We start from the raw sequence: 11,572 nt of genomic DNA on the forward strand, positions 1-11,572 counted from the left end.
GTGGTTTGGGACCACATTTGATTGATGATTGCTTGACGACCTCACTTCAGGAAGGTATGGATATTTCTCGTATTCAGGCCCACATCCAGAATCTTGAGGAGCGACAACAACAGCGGAGGGTTGAGCGTTAGCATGATAGGGGTTATAGTAAGAGAGCTAGATCCTCAGGTGTTGTTAGTGAGTTCAGAGGTAGCAGTATCCTAGACACTCCGGCTATTTAGCAGCTAGTACACCTCCACGATTTACAGGCCTGAGAATTGATCGACCTATTCATTCTAGACTAGATCAAAGTTCCAGGGCCTTGGGTTCCCTACATAGGGGTGATTCAGTCCAGACGAGGCCACCTTTACCACAATGTACTCAGTGTGGTAGGTTACATTCGGTACAGTGCCGCTTAGGTTTAGATGCTTGTTATTCCTGCGGTCAGACAGGCCATATGATGCGAGACTATCCATCGAGGGGTGGTAGAGGTATAGTGCATCCTACAGGGTCAACAATATGTTCTTCATCGTCTGTATGCCCTCTAGGGTAAATCTCTCAGACATCAGCAGGCCGTGGTAGAGCTAGAGGAGGAGCGTCCAGTTTAAGCGGTCCTCAGAACCGCATTTATGCATTGGCCGATCGGCAGGATCTCGAGTCTTCACCTGATGTGGTTACAGGTATATTATCAGTATCTTCTCATGATGTATATGCATTGATTTATCCAGGTTCTACATTGTCGTATATTACTCCTATACTGTCGGTCGATTTGGGGTAAAACCTGAGTCAATTAAACCTTTTGAGGTGTCTACACCCGTTGGTGACCCAGTGATAACTAGATGGGTGTATAAAATTATGTAGTTGTAGTCTGTGATCGTCATACCATGGCTAATTTGATTAAGTTAAGTATAGTAGATTTTGAGGTTATTATGGGTATGGATTGGTTGGCTTCTTGTTATGCCAATGTTGATTGTAGAACGAAAATGGTTCGTTTATAGTTTTCGGGAGAACTAGTTCTAGAGTGGAGAGGTAATACAACATCTCCGAGAGGTAGGTTTATTTCCTACCTCAAGGAAAGGAAGATGATTTCTAAAGGTTGCATTTATCATTTAGTCTGGGTTCAAGATACAGAAGCAAAGCCGCCGACTCTTCAGTTTGTTCCAGTAGTTAATGAGTTTCCGGATGTATTCCCGGACGAGCTTCCAAGCCTTCTACCAGAACGGGAGATTAATTTTACTATTGATGTGTTACTGGATACTAAGCCAATATCTATTCCTCCTTATAGAATGACACTTTCAGAATTAAGAGAGTTGAATGTCACAGCCCAACCGGAGGGCCATGAAGGGCACCTGGAGCTAACCTGCCGAGCACCTGTCATCATACTTTTGTAATCTTGTATAGGTGAGCCACATGGCTAAATCATAATTTCTATGCATCAATAACATGATTTCCATCAGACTAAAGCACCATTTTATAAATAAACATCATCAACTATGCCAATATATACACAAGCCGACAAGGCTATCAAAATGATATATCAAAATATGACAAGGCTGAGAGATACCTAACTGTACACGACTGTCTACAAGCCTCTAAGAAGAGTACATAATATCATAAAGACGGGACAGGACCCCGCCATGCCCACATATATATATATATATACACACCAAAAGAATAATACCAACTATTGTAACTCCGGATCAAATGGAGCACCTTTAAGCAATCACTGAAGAAACAACCTATTGGTATGGTCTGTCTCCCTGTTTACCTGTGGGTATGAATGCAGCGTCCACAAATAAAAGGACGTCAGTACGAATAATGTACTGAGTATGTAAGGCATGAATAGTAACAAGATAAAAGCATGAAGAATAATATAAGATAAATTAATCATTTATACCTCTTAAGACATTTGTTAGGCTTACTTAACCTTCCTTTGAAAAGAACGTTTCATACACCTACATATAATGATACCATACCCGATCGAATAGGTTCGGTGTCATCCATACCCGGCTATAACAAGGCTCGGTGTTGTCCGTACCCAACTGCAGTGGTGTGCGCACAATTGATATCATACCCGACCATATAGGCTCGGTGTCACAACATAGCTTCATACATCTATGACATACATAAGTAACCGAGAGAAACATTACAACACTATCGGGGTGACACAAAGTCGGTAATCCCCTGATTTCTATTATTGAATCACCATCATCACTATATCATTGTCATCATTATCATCATCACTATTATCATCATCATCATCATCATTATCATCATCACTATGAGGAGCTTTTGCCAAAGTATCTCAAGAATATTGTAAGTTATGAACTTCGAGCATCTCTAGCATTAGGACATTGTGAATATCTTAGATGGAATCTCTAAAATTGAACTCATCATCATAAACGTTATCATTATCATCCCAAAGAACATTGTCAACAATATCAAGAGAATCTCGAGGATTATGAGCTTATAGCATTTATAGGAATAGGAATATCATGGATATCTGGTATATATTCAAAATAAGGAAAACATGCCTTTAGAAAGAACATACCTTTACATCTTCTTAACTACTTAACATTCTTCCCCCAAAGCCCGAAAAATCTACATTCAAGGGAATTTATACTAAGGTCAAGTCATTAAAAACATGCTTAAGCTCAAACTAGTGGTATTATCGAACTAACGAAATTTGGGCAGTATTTCTCCTATTTTGTCAACTACCACCAAATTAAAAATCAACTTCCAAACAACAATAATAATGTTTACAATACCATATTCAAGAAGTTACATTCAATTCAATCTCAAATTTATCCAAAATCCCTTTTTCAAGTTCATCTCACAGTCATTTTCTTCACTACAACACTTATGGCTCCTCCACTTTAATTCTTTTCCTTTCTAAGGAGTACTAAACTTCTACATAAACTCAGCCATATGAATAGGATGAAGAACATACATTATAATCAAGGAACTTCACCTCACTCAACTCCCTCCAAGATCAAGTTCACCACAACTTTGAAAGGAAGCAAGAACTATCACCTTCCATGGATTACCTTTGAGCTTTGATGTTGATCTTCTCTCTTGATGATATGGAAGGGTGTGGTGTGTTATGGAACCTTCAAAAACTCTTGAGAAACCTCTATAAGTGTGGGGAAATAAGTGTGGAAAGTTGGAATAAAAATGAGGCCTTTGGGGATTTAAAAAGGTGGCCAATCGTCCTCCCCGCTCCATTTTACGTTGAGTATATGGCCCAACATACTCAATATGTGGCCGCATACTCCCTTCTCAGCTTGGGGATGATGTTGGGCAGTGAGCTCTCCCAAAATGGAGAGTTTTTAGCCAGTATGCGGCCCAACATACTCAATATGCGGCCGCATACTGCCCCAACATTCTCCGGTTTCGTGAAATTGCGTTCTTTTTGATTCGTTTGACCTCCAATCCTTATGGAACATTCTTGGAACTTGTATAAAACTTCATTAAACATATATTTAACCCTATAGCTTCCCCTAAAGGTAATTCTAAGCAATGAATAACTCAAATGCTACATAATCTTCCCAAACATGACTCCAACTCCAATTTCTCCAACAAACTTACTTCCGTCGCTTCATGTGACTCTGAAACCTTAAGGTATACACTTAAAATTATTTTATAACATCCTTAACCTTATAAGGGATTCATATGCACTTTAGGCTTGTGCTAGTTTACTCATAACGCAAATGACACGAAATTTCCAAGATGTAACATTGAAGGAGCAATTAAAGGATTTGCTTGAAAAAGGATTTATTAGGCCTAGTTCATCACCGTGGGGAGCATCTGTGTTGTTCGTAAGAAATAAAGATGGATCCTTACGGATGTGTATCGACTACAGGCAGCTGAATAAGGTGACAATAAAGAATAAGTATCCACTTCCAAGAATTGATGATTTATTTGATCAGTTGCAGTGTGCCAAATGGTTCTCAAAAATAGATTTAAGATCCAGGTATCACCAGGTGAGAGTTAGAGATAAATACATTCTGACGACGGCCTTCCGAACCAGATATGGTCAATTTGAATGTCATGTAATGTTGTTTGGGCTAACGAATGCACCACTGGTATTTATGGATTTGATGAACAGTGTATTCAGGCCTTTCCTAGATTAGTTTGTGATTGTGTTTATCGATAATATTTTGGTATATTCTCGATCCGAGGCAGAGCATGCAGACATTTACGTGCTGTCCTTAGAGTTCTTCAGGCTTGGAAGTTATATGCAAAGTTCTCTAAATGTGAGTTCTGGTTGAATTCTGTGACTTTTCTGGGGCATATTATTTCGGCTGATGGTATTCGGGTGGATACCCAGAAGATTGATGCTGTGAAGACTTGGCCGAGGCCCACAACACCTACTGAAGTTTGTAGTTTCCTGGGTTTGGCAGGTTATTACAGAAGGTTTGTAGAAGGATTTTCTTCTATTTCTGCACCACTGACAAAGCTGACTCAGAAATCAGCTAAGTTTCAATGGATGGACGCTTGCGAGCGTAGTTTCCAAGAGTTGAAGAACAGATTGACTTCGGCCCCGGTTCTGACACTTTAGAAGGGATCGGAAGGATATGTTATTTATTGTGATGCTTCAGGTGTTGGGTAAGGTTGTGTGTTAATGCAACACGGTAGAGTTATAGCTTATGCTTCAAGGCAATTAAGGAAGCATGAAAAGAACTATCCAACACATGGCCTAGAATTAGCTGCGGTGATTCATGGATTGAAGATGTGGAGGCATTACTTGTATGGTGTTCATGTGGATATTTACACCGACCATAAGAGTCTTCAGTATATTTTCAAGCAGAAGGAGCTGAATGTGCGGCAAAGACGATGGTTAGAGTTATTAAAAGACTATGATATTAATATCTTATATCATCCTGGGAAGGAAAATGTAGTAGCTGATGCTCTTAGCCGCAAATTCATGGGTAGTTTATGTGATGTACAGCTAGAGAAGAGGGAGTTAGCCCGTGAGTTTCAGTAGTTAGCTAGCCTAGGAGTTCGATTATTGGACTCGGGCGTTACAAGAGTCACTCTTCATGATTCAGCTATCTCGTCTTTAGTGGTTGAAGTGAAAGAGCACCAGTATGAACATCCCAGGTTAGTTCATTATAAATATACGTCTTCTCAGAAGAAAAAGTCATCATTCGAGATTTCTGCAGATAGAGTTCTTAGATACCAGGGCAGACTGTGTGTTCCTGATGTTGCAGAACTACATCGACAGATTATGGGAGATGCTCATTACTCCCGTTACTCTATTCATCCAGGGACAACAAAGATGTATCATGATGTTAAGGAAGTTTATTGTAGATGAATGTCCAAACTATCAGCAGGTAAAGATCGAGCATCATAAGTCTGGTGGATTGTTGCAAGCTATTGAGATTCTGACTTGAAAATGGGAAGTAATTAATATGGATTTCATTACAGGCTTGCCTCGTTCTCAGCGTAAGTATGCTTCCATATAGGTAATTGTAGATAGACTTACAAAATCAGCTCATTTCCTGCCTGTCAGGACTACTTACTCAGCTGAGGACTATGCAAAGCTTTATATCAAAGTGATATTCCGAATCCATGGTGTTCCGGTGTCCATTATCTCCGACAAAAGTGCATAGTTTACGACTAAATTTTGGAAGTCCTTTCAGACAGGTTTGGGGACTTAGGTGAGTCTTAGTACAGCATTTCAACCCCAGACTGATGAAAAAGCTGAGCGTACTATTCATACCCTTGAAGATATGTTAAGGGCATGTGTGTCAGACTTCAGAGGCAGCTGGGATGATCATTTTCCACTTATTGAGTTTGCATTCAATAATATTTACCATTCCTGTATGCAGCTTTATATGGGCGGAAGTGTAGATCGCCAATTGGATGGTTCGAAGTATGGGAGACTAAATTAGTAGGGCCAGATTTGATCCAGCAAGCAATAGAGAAGGTCAAGCTTATTCAGGATCGGTTATTGGCCACTCAGAGTCGTCATAAGTCTTATGCAGATAATCGCCGACAAGACCTAGAATTCCAAATTGATGACTAGGTATTCTTGAAAGTATCACCGATAAAAGGCGTTATGAGATTTGGTAAGAAGGGTAAACTTAGCCCTCGATACTGTTATATCCCGTATTTTTTTTACGTCGGATTATTTGTAAGCTGAGGTGGGGCCCACACATCGAGATTTTTTTTGGACATCTGAAAAGTCATATGAATCACATATGTGAAGTTAAACACAACTCAAGAAGGACCCTTGGGCCAAATCAAAGTGGAAGTCATCCAAACAAATATTTTTAAGAAAACGTTTTCGGGTGATCTGACTTCAAGGGGCAAAAACGGTATTATAAGTTTGGAATTTGGAAAATACCAAGAAATAGAAGTTGTAGATAATTGAATTAGCTTTCCAACCATAGGTCGTGGGTTCCCAGGTGACATCGGTACAAGGAGATATGGACATTTTAAGGTCGAAAGGTCAGTGGGCTAGGCCCAACTCGGGATCAACCGAGTTGGCCCAAAAAAATAAAAAACGAATTAAGGCCCAAAGGAGAGGGGTGGCCGGCCATCTTATGGCCCAAGCCCACAAAATTAATGAATTTCCCATGTGATAATTAATATAAAGGATCATTAAATTGTCTTGAAACATTTAGAAGTTTCAAGACAAGTGAGAAAGAGAGAAACAAGAGAAAGAAGAGCAAGAATAAGAAGGCCATTTTCGGCCAAGCTCTAGACCAAAAAAAAAAAAAAAATTTTTTTTTTTTTTTTTCAAAAATCATTTTCTACCAATTAAAGTGTCCTTTACAACTTGGTGTAATTATTTTGGAAGAAAGAACACTTGTTTCTTCAAGTTGACAACTTGGTCAAGTGAAGAAGATTGTAGAAAAAGGTAAGAATTAATCCCTTTTTATTATGTTATGAAGGTTGGTTTATGTTGTAGTATGTAGAAATGAGTAGAATTTATGGAAATATGGAAGTTTACAAAGTGGGTGTGCATATATGTAAGTGGACATATATGTATATTGTTGTATAAATAATATGAGTTGAATTTTATGTTGTATTCTAGTTGTGGTTATGGTGAAATTTATATTGGAAATGGAAGAAAATGGTTCAAGTTGGCATGGAAAATTATTGGGAATAGTTATAGGAAATTATATGATTTTAATGAAGTTTTTATGTAATTATAGAAGTGGAGTTTTAAATGTGAATTATTATGTTAGTTGGTGAATTTGGAAGGATAATAGTCCATATTGGCATGAAAGATTGGTTGTTAAGTGGTTATGAGAAGTTTTGTGATTTTATGGTAGATTTATGTAATTATGAAAATGAAATTATTAAGGTGCAAATTATGATTATGGTTGATGAAATTGGAAGATGGAAATATGTTATGAATATGTAGATTGAAGATTTGAAGTTTTGGATGGATTATGGTTTTGGTGGAAAGTTTGTATATTTTGTGTATCTTGTGAATATTTGGTAGAAATGATATGAAATGCTTCCGAATTAGATTGTAATGATCTTGATTAGTAATGAATGTAAAAACATTGAGATTGGTTTGGAAATGTGAAGTTGGAACGAAAGCTATTGCATTATGTTGGAAAGAAGACTAGTTGTGTTATATTGTGTTTTGTAGTCATGGTTGTTGTCATTGTGTTGATAGTTTGGCCGGGTTGAATTCCCGGATTGTTGTTGATTAAAAAATTGGCTAAGTTGAATTTTGGGGATGGTGTATTTATAGGGGAGATGCTGCCCAAATTTTTGTAGACAAGTATTGGTTAAGATTGAAATCTTAAAGCCTTACAATTAACATTTGGTAGTTGTGACCAAATTGTAGATTTTGGCGAACTTGAAACTTGATTTTGGAGACGTGTATGAAGCGGAAAAGGTATGTAAGGCTTCACCCTTCCTTCTATGGCATGTCTTAGACGTAATAAGTTGGATACGAGCCTCGGGGACAACTCCATTCTCCGGAATCCGCACCTAAAGTTTCCCCTTTTTCATTCAGTAGAATTGAATTAGAAATTGTGTAAAATATTGGAAAAACTTCCTAAACATCTGGAACTGGCATAAATATGACCCGACTACCTTAAAACCCTCACAAGTGACGTCATGAAATATAATGTACGTAAATTTGGTACGCCGCCTCATTTGACCCGAGGTGGGCCCATTGTTCCCGAATTTTCCCTATTGCTCCGTTTGACTTATTTTGGAGTAGAATCCAAAGGAAACTTTTGATCCTCGTTCCGATTATCAAACGATAAGTACTGTACCATTCTAATGGAAATATGTATATGTATATAAAATATGTATATGTATATAAGATATGTAAAAGTATATAAGACATGTATATGTATATAAGATATATATATGTTTATAAAATATGTACATGATATACGTATATGTATACGATGAAAGATCCAGAGCGCTATAGTCGCTGATATACGTACATGATACCAGTATATGTATATGATAAAAGATTCAGAGCGCTATAGACGCTGATATATGTACATGATGTATGCATATGTATACGGGGAAGATGGGAATAAGGGCAGAGCGTTATACACGCATATCCACCTGATCAGTTGGCATTACATGACATGATATCGTCCCGGACGCGGGATGCCCGGACGCGGGATGTGTATTTATGGCTAAATGGATCGGCTGCCGACGCCTCGGCAATATGACATGTTCTATTTTTATATATATATGAACAAGAAAAGATTTTCAACGGAAAGCTATGCTATGATATGATAAGCTATGCTATGATATGACAAGTTACGCTATGGCATGATACACTATGACACACTATACTATGACATTGACATGATATAACACGATACGACATGCTGTAGTAAGACATGACATTACACGATATAATATGCCATGATAAGACACGATAGGATACGACCTGATATGCCACGATAGGATACGACCTGATATGCCACGATAGGATACGATAGGGCACGATACGACAAGATACGACATAATATAAGTTCTATTTTCTACGTTCATGGAGGGGAAACGTTTTTAAAAGGGAAAGACAAGCCATGCATGATAGCCGCCCAAAAAGGGGCCTTCCTATGTACAGGTTACTTTCTTGCCTCGTTATATGTCCTGTGACTCCATGATATTATTAATCGCACTCTATGTTATTGCTTGCATTGTCTTCCATGCCTTACATACTCGGTACACTATTCGTACTGACGTCCCTTCTTGTGGACGCTGCGTTTCATGCCGCGCAGGTCAGCAGACAGGTGGACGTGATCCTTAGAAGCTCTACCAGCCGCACTTGACAGCGCTCCAGTTGTTCCGGAGCCTCACTCCAGCGGTACTATTTTATGCATATACATTCGGGCTTGGTAGCACCCCGGCCCTTTCTATGTATAAGTGTACTATGTCTAGAGGCTCGTAGACAGATACGTACAGTCAGTCAGGTACAGATATATGTATAGTGTTTTGGCATGTTAATATTGTTGTACAAGGTAATAACGGAGTTTATTAGTTTATGTTCAAGGAAAAAAAAAATGGCTCGGTTTACACGGCTTGCTAAGAGGTACAGGTAATACGATAGATAAGGGGTGCTCGGTACAAGTATCGGGTACTCGTCACGGCCCCTAGTCGGGTCGTGACAGATACATTGGACCTTACAGGGTTATACGCAAAGTGGGCCAGGTGGCCTATGAGATAGATCTACCTTCAGACTTGGAGTTAGTCCATCTAGTTTTCAATGTGTCCATACTTCACATGTGTATTGGAGATCTTTCCAGAGTTGTACCCGTATATGATTTTAAGGTTACGGAGCAATTATCTTATGAAGAGATTCCCATTGCTATCCTAGATATACAAGTTCGAAGATTGAGAACTAAGGATGTAGCTTCAGTCAAAGTCCTGTGGAGAAATAAGAATATGGAGGAGATGAATTGGGAAGCTGAAAAAGATATGAAGTCCAGATATCCTCATCTGTTTTCAGCTCCAAAACAGATCCATACTACATCATGATCGTCTTCAGGTATGTGTTATTTATCAGCTACTCTTATTGGTCGTGTGGGGCCATTTTTGTTATTGCGTGTTGTGGCCCTGTGTGGCATTGTATGGTTTGGGTTGCTGTCTACCAGGTTAGTAGTGGTATAATTACAGGGGATACTCTGCTGAAATTTATGTAGAATTCCTGGAAGTTAAACATTCGAGGATGAATTTTTTTAACGGGGCAGGAAAGTTACACCTTGTAGTTTTGTGCATCGAGATTCATAGTACGTTGGTGTCTTAGTTTTGGACACCGGGATTCGTTTCAAGGATATATGAGGTTAGACATGTTTAACTTGGGTTTATAAGTGCTTAAATTCATGTTTGGTGAGTTATGGAAGGATTGGAGAATAAGGGAATCGAAGTGGGAAGGTTTGACAAAAGTTGTTTTTTGATGATATGGCGTATGGGTCTTATAAGTGAGATATGGTCCGTATTTTAAGATATGGACCGTATTTGAGGATACAAAATTTAACAGAGAAACAGAAAATTTAGGTGGTATTATATGGCCATATTATACGGACCGTATAATATTATATGGTGAGCAAGTTGGCCGTATAATATGATAAAAAGAATATCAAATTTTTGAGGGAAGCAGAAATTTTGTTGGCATTATACGACCAAATTATACGGACCGTATAATATTATATGGCAAAGTTTTGCGGCCCGTATAATTCAAGTCGGTGAAAATTTCCAAAATTTAAGTACGACAACCCCTCTTCATTTTAGTCATTTTAAACACACTCCCAAGTTCAAGAGAGCTCTAGAAACTTCTCCAAACATATTCTAACATATTTCCAAGCCATAATAAAGGATCAAAGTGAAGATCAAAGCACTTAGGGTTACAAAGTGAGATTTAAATTTGATCCTTCTTCTTGTACAGGCTTTGAAGGGTAATTTTTAGATGAAGTGACTTTGGAAGTTGAAGTGTTCTTGAATTTTGAGGTACGATTTCATCCTAGTTTCATGCTTATGAATTTATTTAGTAATTATGCTAAGATTTGGGGATGAGAAATTGGAGGAAAAGTTCAAATATGAATTTGATGATATTTTGAGTTGTAAATTAACTTGAGCTATAATTATTAGCATATTTTGAGCATAATCTTGTTATGAGGGATAATAATGATGTTAAAGAAGTTTCGTATACAAGTGTATAAGAGGTTGTGTTGAAGTTGTTGCTATGGATTGATTATGAAATGAAGTTTTGGGATTGAAATGAGTTTAGTTTGAATGAAATCTTTTTATTATGGTACTGTTGATGTTGTTATTGTCGTTTGGGAGTGTTTGGGAATTTGGTGGAAGTAGATAAAATAGGGGAAGTGCTGCCTAAATTCCGCTAGCTCACTAATTACTCTAGTTTGAACTTATGAGTGTTTTCAAGACTTAACTCTAGTATGAATCCTCTTGAATGTAGATTTGTGAGCTTGGGAGGAAAACGTTAAGTAGTTAAGGAGACGAAAAGGTATGTTAAGGCTAACCCTTTCCTTCTTATGGAATGATCACTTCGATACGAGCATACATACAAATGTCCTTTATGATGATTCCATTCTAGAAATACTAAAGCTTATGATTCTTGAGGTTCATATGATAT

General features: G+C 38.1%; 1 long non-coding RNA gene across 1 annotated transcript; it reads left to right on the forward strand.

The window, feature by feature from the left end:
- Positions 1–6,726: 6,726 nt before the first annotated feature.
- On the forward strand, positions 6,727–9,447 carry LOC132633970 (uncharacterized). Its single transcript, XR_009579981.1, has 3 exons — positions 6,727–6,847; positions 7,793–7,843; positions 9,201–9,447. It is a non-coding gene; the product is annotated as an uncharacterized LOC132633970 (long non-coding RNA).
- The last annotated feature ends 2,125 nt before the right edge of the window (positions 9,448–11,572 follow it).

The sequence above is a fragment of the Lycium barbarum genome, chromosome 3 (assembly GCF_019175385.1).
Source record: "Lycium barbarum isolate Lr01 chromosome 3, ASM1917538v2, whole genome shotgun sequence".
Classification (NCBI taxonomy): domain Eukaryota; kingdom Viridiplantae; phylum Streptophyta; class Magnoliopsida; order Solanales; family Solanaceae; genus Lycium; species Lycium barbarum.